This window comes from Macaca nemestrina, chromosome 2, assembly GCF_043159975.1.
Source record: "Macaca nemestrina isolate mMacNem1 chromosome 2, mMacNem.hap1, whole genome shotgun sequence".
NCBI classification, from domain to species: domain Eukaryota; kingdom Metazoa; phylum Chordata; class Mammalia; order Primates; family Cercopithecidae; genus Macaca; species Macaca nemestrina.
In genome coordinates this window covers 169,026,239-169,042,970 of record NC_092126.1, presented here as the reverse complement: position 1 = coordinate 169,042,970, position 16,732 = coordinate 169,026,239, and the positions used below count along the sequence as shown (strand labels likewise).

The 16,732-nt window shown below is 35.6% G+C and overlaps 1 protein-coding gene across 44 annotated transcripts in view; it reads right to left on the bottom strand.

The window, feature by feature from the left end:
* Window positions 1-16,732, bottom strand: part of LOC105470366 (zinc finger and BTB domain containing 20) — an 814,500-nt gene that overhangs the window by 409,910 nt on the left and 387,858 nt on the right. The window contains exon 1 of one of the 44 annotated variants that reach the window (XM_011722252.2): window positions 5,190-7,307. The exons of the other annotated variants lie outside the window; for them this stretch is intronic. The gene's annotated coding sequence lies outside the window, so the exon portion shown is untranslated. Of the gene's footprint in view, window positions 1-5,189; window positions 7,308-16,732 lie in introns of those variants that run through there. 44 annotated transcript variants of the gene reach the window in all.

Sequence of the window (16,732 nt, the reverse complement as noted above, 5' to 3'; positions counted from 1 at the left end):
CTGTGTTTATATATTTTTGTGTGAAACAAGTACTTTTCTCTATCACTGGAGTTTACATGGATTGTATCATGATATCTTTTGAGAATCTCTTTAAACACAAAATGCATTTTTCCAAATGAAGTCTCCCACAATTCTGCTTTATTAACATCTGAATGAATACATTCATTGATTTGTCCAGAAGAAGGAACTGAGTACTGTTTAGAGTGTAATCTTTTTCATGATAATTGGCAGCAATGTTTCCCTACTATCAGGAAGAAAACTATAGAAATACAAAACTTTAGATAAACATGCAGATAAAAATAATATTATAGAATCCAACTGGTATCTTTGAGGTGAGGACAGGCTGAGATGGACTCCTTGGCTTCCTTCTGTCCAAAAATTTCCTGTTTCCCTATTTCCTATGGTTACCACCATGGAACATGTTAAAATCTCAGTAGGGACTCTGTTTCAACTTTTCCTGTCAAAACACAGTGAAAAAGCTTAATGGAAAAAAATGTCCTTCCTATCTCCATGCCAGGCACAGTGTAAGATCCACAAACTTAAAAGCCAGGAAAATATTCTTTTATGTGCCCCAAAGCTGGGCAAGTGACCTAGTACTACAAAAATTCCCAAATAGGCATGTGACCTGACTAATGTGTGCTGCGAGATGAGTCAAGAAAAATGGAACCATCTGTACTTTTATTGGACAGTCAAATAATTTCTTTCTGTCCACCCAAAAACATAATTTCTATGTTAAGAGAGATACAAGGAGACTTTTAAAAAGTCTAATTTTTAAAATCAGAGATATAAAAAGACATGAAAAACATAACCTATTAAACACTGGTGGAGATAAGCAGATGGGCTTATGAAATCATTATTGCTTTAAAAATTTGTTACCTACTCATTGTGTACTAAGGCTTAAGACATACAGAAGAGATTGGGTGTGGTGGCTCACGCCTGTAATCCCAGCATTTCGGGAGGCTGAGGCAGCTGGATCATGAGGTCAGGAGTTCAAGACCAGCCTGGCCAAGATGCTAAAACCCCGTCTCTACTGAAAATACAAAAAAAAAAAAGAAAATTAGCCAGATGTGGTGGTGGGCACCTGTAATCCCAGCTACTCCAGAGGCTGAGGCAGAGAGTTGCTTGAATCTGGGAAGTGGAGGCTGCAGTGAGCCGAGATTGCGCCACTGCACTCCAGCCTGGGTAACAGAGCAAGACTCTGTCTCACCAAAAAAAAAAAAAAAAAGACATACAGAAGGAAATCAGGGAAAATGGGAAAATGAAGGGAATTAACAAATTGCAACAATCTTTAAGAAGTAGAGTATGAACAATTTTCCTTTTCAAGGATGAAAGCTACCAGCAACTGAACTCTTAGAGTGAGTGATGGCAGAAAAAATAGCAATCAAGAATAGGGGCATGTTAGCTTTCAGACATGTTCACAAAGCTCTGCTTTTTATTTCTTAAACCTGTAGGTCAACCACCCATCATACCTGCATTACCCCATATAAGAAGGGGATTTGTTGTATGTTTCAAGTTTTTCATCTTGGTGGGAAGGGGGAGGGCAGATAAGTATTTATTGGTAAAATATAATAAAGGTTGAGCCTGTCAAAGACTGTACCTAACAAAAATATGTGTAGCAAGTAAGAAAGGCAAAAATGAAGCTGGGTAGGATACTGTGGATACGGTGACAGACATGTATCTATATGAAATCCCAAGATATTTGTCCTCCATTTCATAAATTAAAGTGCCCCTCCTTTGCTTTACAGATAAGGAAACTGAGGTGCATTATAATAGCAAGAGCAGCTAATGTGTAGTAGATCCATACCACAAGTCAAGTACTATGTTAAACATTTAAATGTATCATTTAATTTAATTTTCACAGATCTCCTACAAGACAAGTGCTATTATTTTCATTTTACATATGAGAAAACTAAAGCTGACAGAGATTAAATAACTGTCCAAGGTTGCATAGTAACTAAGCGAAAGAGCCAAGATATGAACTCAGATCTGTCTGATTTCAAAACCCAGGCCCTTAAACACTAGGCCAGTGGTTTTTTAACCCCGATTGCACATTAGAATCACCTGACAAGCTTTTAAATCCTACTGAGACTCAGACCCTACCCCAAAACAGTTACATCAAAGTTTCTTGTACCTGGGCCCTGATGTGGGTGTTTGCTTCAAAGCTTTTCTGGGTGACTGTAACATATAGCTTGGGTAAAGAAGAATTGTTTTGTGTCTCCCATGGAGGCCAGCAGATCTGTGCAAATATGTGAAGCAGCACAAGACTCAAGTGTCCTCAGTCTCTCTGCAGTGGTTTTTCCCTTGCCCCATCATGTTCACCTTGACACTTTTTTTTTAAAATTATGACTATTGGAGAAGTAATATACATGTGAAAACTTTTTTACAAAGCATTGTCACAGCAGAATATGGTCATAAGTCCATCAAACAGAAACCTGTTCATACGCATGTACAGGTTATGATGAATGAATACAAAGAAGACTTACATTTATTACTCTCATCCCCAAAAGGGAAGTATAAAGCTGGCCTTAAAAGCTGTTCATACCAAAGCTAATCACTAAAATTTGGAGTGGCTTCCTCCTCTCCTTTCACAAATGCAATAGGGTAGCTACTGGATGTAAGGAGAAAACATCCAATTACCACTCTTTACAATGCTTTTTCACTTAGGATCTCAAGACGACTGACAGTCATTCAAAACATTAAAGTAAAGTGAAAATGTCTCTAGTAGAAGTGAAAAGAAAATGTCTGTAGTAGGAAGACAGTAAAATTTGGAGTCAGAAGGCCTAAATTTGTGTCTACACTCTGCCACTTTACCGCAATGACTTGAGGCCAAAAGTAAAGTGGCAGAGTATAGACACAAATTTACTGCCATGACTTGAGCCTTGATTTCTTTTTCTCTACGTACTTAAGCCATCCTTAGGGCAGTGATCCAAAAAATTTGGTCCCCATCAGCATCATCTAGAAACATATCAGAAGTGAAATTATCAGTTCCTACTCTAGATTCTGAATCAGAAACTTGGTGAAGGGGCAGTAATCTGTGTCTTAACAAACATTGCAAATGATTCTGACCACCTCCAGCTGACTCTGATGTATCCACCTCCATGGGGTTTTTGTCTAAGGATAAAAGGAGATGGTCCACACAATTGTCAGTTTTTATTACTGTCTACTTAAATCAGAAATTTCAAATTCTCTCACAGAGATATTTTAGAGAAATAATGTTACAGCCTACAGTAGTTAGATAATAACCTCATTTCTGAATTTCACTTTGAATGTGTAGACGAGGCACAAGTCAACCAGAGGTTATGCAATTAGCTTGGAGTCAAAGAGAAAGCAAGGAGTAGAGCTGAGAAGGAAACCCCAGTGTGAACTTGATTTTTATTCAATCAAACTGTTAAGGTACCAACCACGCACTTTCATCTATAATCACAAAGAACCTTTTAATAAACATGTTTCTATCCTCTTAGCTTAAAAAATATAACAGTAGCTTTTTGGATTTTAAAACAGATTGACTTCTATACCTCTGGGCTAAAGGCAGCTCAAGAGTCAATAAGAATCACAAGCTTTCCACAGTGAGAAGAAAGTGCAATTGCCCAGTCCTCTCTATCTATGAAGTGCAGACAGAATTCCTCTTCCTCACCTCACACTTTCGATTACTGCAATGGTGGAAACCATGATAAATAAAAGCGCTTATCTAGTGGTTTGGTTTTCACTTAAATTACAGACTTGTATAACATTATTTGGATACCGTAAAACACAAACCAAATTTTAGGAGATGCTTTAGGGTGTTTTTTTCCCCACCCTCCTGTCAGAAGCACTCTATCTTTTTACTGTAATTTATCTGATATAGCTACCAAGACGCTTGATACTTTTACATGCAAGGTTGCTGAAAAACAAAGAGCGAGGGAATGGGCTGTTAATGAAATTCTCTGATTGTAAAAAGCACTCTGGAATGATCAGGTGGTAAATAATAATAAGAGGAAATAACATAAAGTGCTTAGGTGCTACAGCAATAGTCACCATATAAATGCAGAAGAGATCAGACATGAATAGAATTTGCATTTTATGCAGCTGCTGTGTGTGTATATAGAATATACAGTAGCTCATTTTTCAATAATACTGGTAAAATATTGTTCAAAATCTATTCTTGTTGTTTTCTCACTTTAAAAGGCTTTATATAGAAAAACACCCATCTGTCCTAGTGCAATGGTGAATGTGTGCAAAGAGCCTAGAAAAAGAGTCTCTTTGCATACATGAAAAAAAGAACTCAAATAAAGGAGATAATGAAGAAGAGACAATAGTAACACTATTAGAACAGCTATGCAGACATGCGCAAAGGTGATCTTTGAAAAACATGAGGGATACATAACTCTGTTAATGTGTGGCAGAGAAACTACAATTAAGATATACAGTAATATACCAAAAATATAGAAATGCTTTTATTTTGTCTACTGGGCTATTGTGGTAGTGATGGTTGTTTTTGAATGGAAAGGAAGAAGAGAGTGGGAAGTATGATTTTGTTGTTTGTTGTTACTGTTGCTGCTCAGTTTAGAACAACAACATCAACTACACACCAGATCCTTCCAACAGTTCCACAAATAATGCTTACCGTGAATCTGCCCTCAATTTTCTTGTTGTTATTTTCCCTTAATACTTATTCATAGCCCACTGCCCATTCGTTAGGTATGCTAAATCCTCGTCCATGGTTACTCTCCTTTGGAAGAGACTGAGAAGATGCTAAGAGGGATTTTCTCTTACACATAAGGGAAGAGTCTTTTTAGGAATCTGAGAAAACAGAGGCCAGGATAAAAAGACCACTAGTCAATCAATATTGAGCACCTAAGATTGAATCACCCAAAGATACAATTCTCTCCCTTCCTTTGTTCTGTCTCTTAGTCAAATAAGGATTGTTTGTAGAACCTTTTCTGTTCCTGATCTCTAAAAACAGGACTGGACTTGCACATCCAACTATAATTCAAAATATCTCACATTTCCAACTTGAAAGAAGACATAAACTGTTTCAAAGAAACTCAAAGAAAGCAACTGCATATTCACAAAACTTTCACCTATTCCTAGAATAGGAAAATGGAGAGATAACTAACAACATAAGAAAGGGCTAATAATAATAATAGTAATAATGATGATATTAATACAACACTTTGGATTCTAGAGAATGATTTATCACAAAAATTCACCTGTATTAAGGGAGACTCCAGGATAAGGAGGTCATTAAGCTACATTTCCACCTTCAGGATTCAGCCAAACTCAGACTCTCCGGAAAGCTGTAAATGCTCTCAGAACAGACTTTAGTAATGAGATTGGAATGAACACTGGGCCTATGGCATAAAAGCATCTCCCTGCCCCTTGTTCTAAAAGTTAACTATTAAACCATGTGCGGTTCATCCTGATTTGGTTTACTCAATTCTAGAAACGAGGACGTGCTGATCAGATTGCCCTGGGCAATTGAATATCTACTGAAGCCTTTGGGAAGACAGTGTTCTTCCCATTACCCCTACCTAAAAGGTTTCTATTATCAGACTATCAATTCTGTGTTGCTGGTGGAGGATAGAAAGTATCTTCTTTTGAAGGACAAGTTTTTCCCTGAGTTTTCTGCTTTGGGTATATACTCAACATGTTAAGTGCTTAATCTTTTTTCCCCCATTCCCCTTTTTCTACTGTAGTTTTTTTTTTTTTTTTAAATTATTTACAGACTCACTTGTCTGGACACTTCGTTCTAGTAGAATTTGGCTGATTTTCTTTCCAACACCTTTTAGTGGAATGCGGTAACAGATGCATGGGGAGAGAATTGGTCTTAACGGTATTTTTAGGTTTCATCTGTGTCAGATAGAGATCTTTTCCCTTTATTGATTTCTTGCATACACTTTCCACACTACAGCTTGAAATGGCTACAACAGTGTTTGAAAAATTGGTTGTTCCTCACTGTCCAAATCATTTTTCAAAACAGTTGTTACAAGCTTCATTTTACTTTCTGTTATAAGGAGGGTTTTGTTTGGGTTGGTTTCATTTTCTTTGTGGCGTCATGCTAGCAGAGAAACACAGTCAGCAATAGAGCTTTTAAATATGGTATGATTGGGATTATAACCATATTGGAATCTATATTGAAAATTTATTAGATTGAGCCATGTGCAGCTAAAAAGAAAGAGGTCAGAAGTCTTCAGTATTTTTCGCAAACATGAACACCATCTCATCTCATGCAAACGTTAAAATTCACCAAGCAAATGATACCCCACTGTTGGAAATATTTTCTCATGTCAACAACTCAGGAAGGAGTGGGAAGGGAATGGGACATATATATGTGAATTTTTTCTCTATATTTTTGATAATAACTATCTGTGAATATGTCTTACTACCTAGGTAAAGCTTACATTTGTGAAAACAATATAGTATGTCAGAAAGTCAATTTTGAACAAACCTGAGAATAGCAAACTATAATTTTTAAAATACTAATCTTTTAGAACTGTCATGTTCACTTATATTTCCAGGACTCAATATTTTAAAGAGAAGAATAAAAGTTGAAGATCCTTGGGATTAAGAGAAAGGGTGCAAATAGCCAAATATATTCATATTTTTGGCCAGGCACAGTGGCTCATGCCTGTAGTCCCAGCACTTTGGGAAGCTGAGGCGGGCAGATCACTTGAGGTCAGGAGTTCGAAACCAGCTTGGCCAACATGTGAAACCCTGTCTCTACTAAAAATATAAAAAATTAGCCAGGCATGGTGGCATACACCTGTAATCCCAGCTCAGGAGGTTGAGGCAGGAGAATCGCTTGAACCCAGGAGATGGAGGTTGCAGTGAGCCAAGATTGTGCCACTGTACTCCAGCCTGAGTGACAGAGCAAGACTCTGTCTCAAAAAAGTAAAATAAAATAAAAAGACATTCATATTTTTAAAATATAGCAATATTCATTTGTTTAAAAAACAAGATTGGGAACAGACCTATATAGTGACTTTTGATACAGACACAATAAAACTTATTTAATTTTCAAAAAGTGAGAAAAAACTACTCTGCTTTAAATTTAAAGTAATAAATAATAATGAAGACATACCAACATTGGTAACTGTCAAGAGTGAGAAAAGGAAATTGAACATTCAATGTGACCAGAGGAAGGGTGAAAATGGGAGATGCTGCCCAGGAAAAGCACTCATCATGAGTAATCCAAAGACCCAGAATCTTAACAAAAACTTTTTATAGTTTTTTTTTCAAGGCAATATTTGAAAAAAGATGGTTCTGGGGTTTTTGTCTTCCTTCCTTCCTTTCTTCCTTCTTTCCTTCCTCCCTCCCTTCCTTCCTTCCTTCCTTCCTTCCTTCCTTCCTTCCTTCCTTCCTTCCTTCCTTCCTTCCTTCCTTCCCTCCCTCCCTCCCTCCCTCCCTCCCTCCCTCCCTCCCTCCCTCCCTCCCTCCCTTTCTTTCTTTCTTTCTTTCCTTCTTGGGTTTTTATTGTAGCTTTCTCTCTCTCTCTCTCTCTCTCTCTGTCTCTCTAGCTAAAAGTTCACTCTAAATTGCAGGTAATTTTCAGGAGCTCCTTTTAGAGGTTCTGACACAAATCCTGTTGTGGCAAAGTTACAAACTAGTCTACACTAACTCTCAGTCTTTGTTTAAAGCAAAATAATGGAGTTTGGGGTGCAATCTGGTGAACTCAATGGTCCAATTGCATAAAGGCAAAGAGGAAAGCCAGGCTTGGGCACTTCCCTAGACAATGAAGATTACTGGTTTGAAGGCCAGTCTTCCCACTGCTTCACTGTATGTGGCGACTATTGTTAAATTAGATATCCCTATTCTGATGAAAAGGCAATGTGCTATTTGTTGGGTATACATGTTCCAAGCTGTAAACTGCAAAGTGCTGTATAAAAGTAAAGTGGTGTTAATGCCTCATAAGATAAACATATAGATTGATGATGGATGCATTTAAAATGCTTTAATTGCCCACTGTAATAAAGCACTAAATAATTATAACAAAAACAATTCTTCGGGAAATTTGGTGGGAAAAAGGTCTATAGGATATGTTTGCTAAGAATAATTAGATTTTTGTTTTGGAGGAAGAGGTAGGACAAGTCACAGGAGGCACTCAGCAAGAAGTCGGAAATGCCTAGTACATAGGCCACACATTTTAAGTCCTTTAGTTTCTTCAAAATTGACAGTAACGTGTCCTCCAAAACCAAAAGGAAAATCAAAGGATATCACCCATACTTATGTACCTTTTGCTACTGGAGATCTAGTGAATCCATAGCCTTGGATTCATATTTCTATAACATGACAACATAGCAAAATCTCACCATCACTTTGTTTTAAAGAAATTGGCAGCTGGGCGCGGTGGCTCAAGCCTGTAATCCAAGCACTTGGGAGGCCCAGGCGGGCAGATCACGAGGTCAGGAATTTGAGACCAGCCTGATCAACTTAGTGAAACCCCACGCTACTAAAAATACAAAAAAATTAGCTAGGCGTAGCGGTGGGTGCCTGTAATCCCGGCTACTTGGGAGGCAGAGGCAAGAGAATCACTTGAACCCAGGAGGCGGAGCTTGCAGTGAGCCGAGATGGCACCACTGCACTCCAACACAGGTGACAGTTGGAGACTCAGAGAAAGAAAGAAAGAAAAGAAAGAAAAGAAAGGAAGGAAGGAAGGAAGGAAGGAAGGAAGGAAGGAAGGAAGGAAGGAAGGAAGGAAGGAAGGAAAGAAGGAAAGAAGGAAGGAAAGAAGGAAAGAAGAAAAGGAAAGAAGGAATTGGCTATGCCTCCAACTGAATTATACTACAAACTTCTTTCCCAATACCAATAATATAAATATATAACCAGGCACAAGCATGAGGAAATGGAGAAAAGGATGAATGTTGGTCTTAGAAACTTTGGTTTGTATCCCATTTCCACCTTTCAACAAGTCATTTAGCCTCTCTAGGTGAAAATTGTCTTACCTATTAAATGAAGATAATGGTACCCATCTCACAAAATTGTTTTAAGAATTAAATGTAAAATGCTTGGCACAGAGAGGTCACTCAATAAATGGCAGCCAAGTCACCACATGCAGTAAAACCCAGATAAAATATATTCAGCCAGGACTGTTGCTCTCTGAGTAGGTCTGGTATCCATGCTACAAAATCCATTAAGCCTAAATAATTTGGTCATTTTAGCAATACTCTTTAGAGATTTTTTAATGACATTTCCCAAAGGTCAAGCTAGCTTATGGTTATGTGGAACTGCTGCATTTATAAGAGAGCTTTCGTAGGTTCATAAAATAAGTCTTGCTCCCCAAATCCAGGATCATAAAGACCTTCTATCATAAAGGGTAAGAGTGACATTTAAAAAACCAGTTTTTAAAAAACGATGGTAGCCAATAAATGCAGATGATCAGGATGACAGCAAGTACCCCAAGTCAAAGCAACACGGAGAAGAAACAGGCCCTAGCCTGCAGATGACACTGTAAACACTGAGGAGAAATGGGAGAGTAAAGAGCAACATTGAGCCTCATCAGACTATAGGTGAAAAAAGATTCAAAATCTGACTCTAAAGCAAGAGGTAAAGAAATATTTTAAAATGCATATCTGTAGGAAGAAAAGCAATAAAGCAGAATTCCCAGGAATTGAGAAACACTTAGGAATAAAATGCTTAAGTAGTAGTTTCCAAGGTGAGGCTAGCTGAAGAAAATACAAATATTTATGGGTTAAATCAGGACTGAGGAGAATATAAAGCCAAATATGGGCAGCTCTGAGGGGGAAAAAATAGGCGGCTTGGTACTCAACTGTCATCACAATTCATTTGTGTTTCACGTCCCACTGTTTGTGACATTAACAGAATTTTGAATTTAGCAATGGACTATTTTTGTATTGTGAATCTCTGCAGCCATTTTCCATATGTAGCTACCACTGTAACTAGCAATAACAGCCTTTTGAGCTTTAAAATGCTTCCAATTAATAAGATTCAAATTAGGGGTCACCTAAGAGTTTTCCAAGTTAATTCTCTTTGTCTGCTCTTTGAAATAGAGTGGTATGCCTGCTATTTATTTGCATTAAGCCCAAATTATTTGACCATTTCAGTAACAAATCCTTAGGTAGCCTTTGCTTTTATTCTCATTTTCCAAAGGATTAAGTTAGTTTTAGATTTTTGAACTGTGTTTTCATTTAACTAAAATAACTAAAGCAATCTTTTAATGAAGGTATTTATTTATTTATTTATTTATTTATTTATTTATTTATTTATTTTTGAGACGGAGTCTCGCTCTGTCACCCAGGCTGGAGTGCAGTGGCCGGATCTCAGCTCACTGCAAGCTCCGCCTCCCGGGTTCACGCCATTCTCCTGCCTCAGCCTCCCGAGGAGCTGGGACTACAGGCGCCTGCCACCTCGCCCGGCTAAGTTTTTGTATTTTTAGTAGAGACGGGGTTTCACTGTGTTAGCCAGGATGGTCTCGATCTCCTGACCTCGTGATCCGCCCGTCTCGGCCTCCCAAAGTGCTGGGATTACAGGCTTGAGCCACCGCGCCCGGCCGAAGGTATTTAAATAGATCAAATTTACACCAAGTTCCTACCGTGTGTCAAACATTAGCAAAGCAATTTAAAATGTTATTATTTATGTATCAATGCATACAAATCATATGTATTATATATTAATGAGCTTATAGCCATTATACACAGGATTTTCATGTGTTATTATTGTTGTGGTTATTTCTGTTGTTAGCAGGTATTATTTATTAAATATCTATTATGTTCCAAGAACTCTACCAAGGACTATACACACTCACCATGTAATGAAGATATTATTGGTTTATTTTCCATTTGAAGAATTAGTCACAAAAAGTAACTTGTCCATGAGCATATAATTTGTGCATTCTCTTAAAATCACTTCCACTTCCACATAACACCTGGATTGACATATGCTTTTTCTTATAAAATATACTTCAATTCTTTAGTCACCTACTATGTGGCAGTTGCTAGGATAGTTATCTTTGTTTGCTATTATGCTAAATCACAGATCTGACCACTAGAATCTCTTCCTTCCTGAAGATACCCTCTTTAGGTAAAACTGTATTTCTTATCATTTTCCATCACTGATTGAATAAAGAAAGGTGGCACTATCTGGAAAACATTAGAGTGTTGGATTTACAATTTTCTTTTAATAAAACAAACCAAGTTAATCACAAATTGTTGAAACAAGATATGTGACATGAAAGGCATTTAAGGCACTTTTAGGCATTATTTCTATCTAGAAACAGAAATTTAGTCCACATAATGTCATTTATCTACTGAGCTAAATCATATTATAATTTTCATCTATAAAATCCAGATTCTTAATATGTGTTGCCAAGATAACATATCTGACCCACTCTTGAATGGTTTTGTAAGAAATGTGTCTTGAATTGTTTTGTCAGTAATAATAATGGAGTTGTACTGGACAAAATATATTTTCAGCAAGTTTCTCTGGTAATAAAAATAACTGTAATAGTAGTGATAATACTAGTAATCACCAATAAATAATAGATAGCATTTATTGAACTCTACTATGTGCCAAGTACTGTGATTAGCACTTTACATGTATTATCTTATTCATTTCTCAAAATATTACATGAGGTAAGTACGTACCGTAAATTCAATTTAACAGAAAAGCACATTGAGATATAGAAATCCAAAAATTTGGTCAAGATCACACAGATAGAAAAGAGGTACAAGTCTGCATTGGAACCCAAGGAATCTGACTCTCATATCTACTCTAGGTGGGGGTTACAGCAGGTGCTATGGTGTTTGTTCAAGAGAGTACTGCATTTGTGTTGTTTTATCTACATCATTAGGGTTGGGGCCCATTTGGTCTGTAAGCCAAATCTGAAGACAGCTGAAATGAGTTAAGGTTTGAGTTGGTGCTATTCACACTATCTGCCAATTAAAATGCTCCCTTCTGAGAAGCTGTAGCCGGTTGGCATAACCTTAGGACATAATACATGCTCAAAAAAGTATCTGAAGAATGTTAACAATGGTTTCTTTAAGTGGTGATTTTATTCTTTAAAAAATACTTTTTCCTATTGTCTGAAATATTTTCAACATGGACACATTACTTAGGTAATCAAAGGGAAATTCAGAACTTTACTTAAAGAATGTTTTTGTTTTGTTTTACAATTAGGTTGTTAGTCTCAGTTAAAACATAACTCCTGCTGGGAAACCTTTCCTGTTGCTCTACTCTCTGACCTTTTGAAGGACAGTACTCTTTACTCTGTCTGCCTCAGAACCTTATGAAGGCCATATACTTTTGTTAATTATCAGTCTTCTCTGCTTTATGTAAAGTCCCTTGAAGATTGACCCCATTACTTATCTACCTCTTAGAGCTCTAAGCATCTTGAGTGCCTACCACTCAGTTCAATGAAATAACCCAGAACACACATACACCAGAACAAGCCTAAAAGATGAAAACAAATTATTTTCCGGTTGACAATGCACACTCTTGGTATTTACAGATGACTTGTTTCTCCCCTTATATTATGTGCAGCTCCCCATGGAAAGAAGTTTCCTACAAGAAGTGTCTTGAATTTACTGGTCTATTCTCTGGAGGATTTTACAAATGCATCAAGGACTCAACATCAAGACTCAACATATGACTTAGTATATAGTAGTTCTTAATAAATGATAACTTAAAAATTAAATAATATTTTTTAAAATGGTGAGATATGGCTTAAGGGTGTTCAAACAAATTCAGAGTTTTTGTCTAGTCTAGGTGTTTCTAGATTTATGAGCAGGCAATCACATATTATTGAGTATTATGTATTAGTTAGTGTTAGTTAGTGTTAACTATTATGTATTAGTTTTATGTATTAGTTAGTTTTAGTTAGTGTTAATAAAATATAATAAACCCTCACTGATGGTTGTAGAGAAATCCTATTTTATGCTCATATACTAGAAATGTTTAAAGTCACAATTTTAAAACAGTGAACTTCAAACTTTATTATGCACAACTTATATAACAACTTTATTATAAGTTGGGCACTTTCCTAAACTGCAGATCGAGGCTACATTCTCAGAGCTTCTTATTTAGAAATTCTGGAATGGGGTTCAGGGAATCTCCATTTTAACAGGTGCTCTAGATAATCCTGATATAGGTAATCCCTGGGTAATCCTGATACAGTTGGTCCTTGGACTACTTACCAGGGACTAGGCTACAAGGTAATATAATAATAAATCTATATAGTTCACCTTTTCAATATGAAGAGAAGACTAGCCTATTAAATGTGACTTAACTATCAAAATTACCTGTGAAAAGAATAGGCAATTTGCTAAGACTTCTCAAAATGAACCAAGGGAGGACATAAGGGCAAGAAATATTAAATTTCAAGCCAGAAATGACTCTTTTTAAAACTTCAGTGAGACTGACAATCTGCTTAAAGTAAAAGTCGAAGAAGAATGGCAGCAGTACAGCAGTGTTTTATGAACAACTTAGGAAAGCAATGTTGATTTAAGAGGTTTATTTGATAACATGTTTTAGTGGTTATTATAAAAGTGAATGCCTTCTAAATCTTTCATTTGCTACTAAAAATATATGTATTTATTTACATGAAATAATTTTTTAAAATTCCCCCTTTAACTCCCTACTTTCCACAAATTGTTAGCTTACCAACATTACTGCATTAATCGTGTCTTTTTTTTTTTCTCTCTAGAAACACATGCCCAGGGATTAAAAGGGGATTACTTTGGTCTACTTCCACATCCATGTCCCAGGGAAGGTACTGCGTCTGCTTCTGACCTGACCTTTAGGTATCTGCAGCCTTAAATTCTGTACAGTGGCAGCTGCTTTAGCATTGACTTCTTTGAAAACTAAGAGCTCTTTTCAAGAGCCATTTTCAAGACAAAAAATGAAAATTATTTTCTTATGCTTACGGATGTTATAAACTGTGTAACAAGCTTTTCTCTTCAACTTTCGCTGCAAGGAAGTTTAAAGGCAAATATACAGCACTTCACTGAATATAGTTTGCATGCTGACCTCACTTCTAACTCCATCTTTATATCCTTTCCTTTATTGTTTTATTTTTCTTACCTACTTCTAATTCATGTATTTTGCTGCATTCATGTATTTGTGTTTATTTTTTCATTGTCAGCCATTTTAATTCCCTTATTAGAGCAATAAATAGTAAATAAGACAAATAAACAAAAAAACATATTGTGTATATATATTTGGTATTTACATCACATGTACTCAATATAAAAAATAAAAACTAACCTCCTAAAATAATTGACATATTTCATTATTCTTTGGGCTATAGATTCACTTGACTGTAGCACTTCCATTTAGGGAGACATAAAATTAAAATCCCACCATGAAAAAATCCAAATGAAATTTGACATAGGTATTTTCAGCCCCAGGTCATTAATTCAGTTCTGACTGATATCTTTCAGGTCTGTTTTAAAATTTTTGTGTTCAGTCTTTAGATTACACACACAAAAATGTTTTGGCTTAATCAGCCTAATAAAGCATATATTTCTGAAAACATTTTTTAATTAAACAAATATAGAAGTATACATGATACATACACATACATTTTTTTACTTGGAGTCTTCAAACCAAATATTTCAGTCCTTTGCTTCCATTATTATTTTCTTTTAAGTAAATGCTTTTCATTAAGCAACAAAGAGTAATAGTCATCTCAACAACAAAAACTTATATTCAGGCTAAATTTAGTCTACTTTCTATATTCTCCTCTGAGAATGATCCAGCCAGTCTCAGTCTGATTCTAGTAAAACTCAGGTAATGTAGAAGAACTCTAATTGAGCATTAGACATTTTAACAATTATATTCATATTGATATGTCCTTATACGACCAATCTAGGTGAAATATTACTATGCCTGGGACTTAAAGATGATTTTTGTTCTTTTATTAATTTCTGAATGTCATATCCTTCCAGATACCAAAGGAATATAGTACCACCTGGGAATAATGCCAATTTGCACTTAAAAAAATATTTTGTTGCTTTTCCCCCTCAGCATTGGCAACCAATAGCTGATTCATACTTTCATTACATCACAGTTGGACTACAGAAGTTCTCTTTAGTCTGGCCTCCGCATGTCTCTTGCAACTCATTTGTAGACAGTCCAGAAACTAGCAGCTGGACTTCATTTTTGTTCCAGCAGTCACCATTTTATAATGTTTCTCTAAGTCACTGTGAGTTTCACTGACGACAAGTCTAAAACTCCACAAGGTATTCATATGTAGTGGTTTAAATCAGAGAGAAAAGATTACTATTAACTTTCTATAGGTTCATGTCACTCAACTATACTTTGCCATTCATTTCCCATATGTCAAAAAGGTGGAATAATACTATTCTCACATAGAGGACTAATAAGATATACTTAGCAAAAGTAGGTGGTTGCAAAACATATTTTTAAAAATCAGAGTGCTGTATTTTTAAAATTTTGCATAGAACTCTGGTTCAATTTTTGAGTCTTTCCAATTTCTCATAACTCTGCGGTATTCATAATAAAGCAAGCAGATGGTTAAGTCTCTGAACATATGCTTTAAATGCCCCCTTTGCTATTTCTAAATAATGGACCAAATTTTGCCCTCAAATAGTCACAAGAAACTTTAAGGAGGCTGCCTCTTGAAATCTGAGGACAGAATGTGATCTAGTGGGAATTAAACCTTTAAAAAATATATTTTCTAAACTTTCTTATGAGCTCTATTCCCTATACTAAGGATCACATTTTTAAATAAAATAGGATATAGTAAGAGAAAAATCCTAACCAATACAATATTACATGGTTCAAGGAATAGATTAGAAGGCAACATATGTTTTATTTATTTATATTTTAAAATTCTGATTTTCTAAAACATGAGAGTCATCTGATTTAATTTCTGTGTCATTACCAGATTTTCCATTTTTATTATTATTCCTATTACTAGTATCATGTAGATGTTATATTGTTAAAGCATCTGGTAATTATTAATTAGTTAATTTAGTCTAAATTATGATTATGCCTTTGTTTTAAATCAATGTTTTTCATAGTTATTAAAAGCCAAAAGCACTATTTTTCCAGTCACTTATTTTCATTTCAAAAACAGTTTGTTGTTGATGGAAGTCGAAAAAGCATTTTCCAGATTATCACAGAATATGCAATTCATCTTCAATGGATATATATATTCTGGTAATGTTGCTCCCATAACCTAGCTGTACTTGTAAGAGTATCTCTATTTCTTAATGTCTATATTTTATACATGGAATTAACCTTCATTTGCACAGTTATATTTCTATGTATTTAAATTTAGTCCTGAAAAACCTCTAAACTAGTCTCTCCTGTCTTACAATGTCCACAAAACTTAGCATCTGATTAACATTACAGATAAAAAGACCACACAATTGACAATAAGGACACTTTAGTTATTATAGAAGTCTGAAGTTTAAGTATTTCCAAACTATAATGTCCCTTTAGGAATTCTCAACAAGGACTAGCTTGGTCCTAATGAAAGCAGTGTTTACTTTTAAAAATAAATGCAATAGTTGTACCCAAATATGTTCGAAACACTGTATGACGTGTCATAATCAACAATGTTGAAAATAACTAAAGATCTTTAAATCAACTGATAATTTTATACATATATCCACAAATGCCTGAACAAAATTTATAAATACTATTGGGACAAAACATTAACATATTCTTCTGCTAATGAAGACAAACAACTTTGAGAAAATCCTCTCTCATTCTCACGTCTCTAACTTTCACAATAAATGCAGCACTGAAACTAAATTCCCAACTTAGAAAT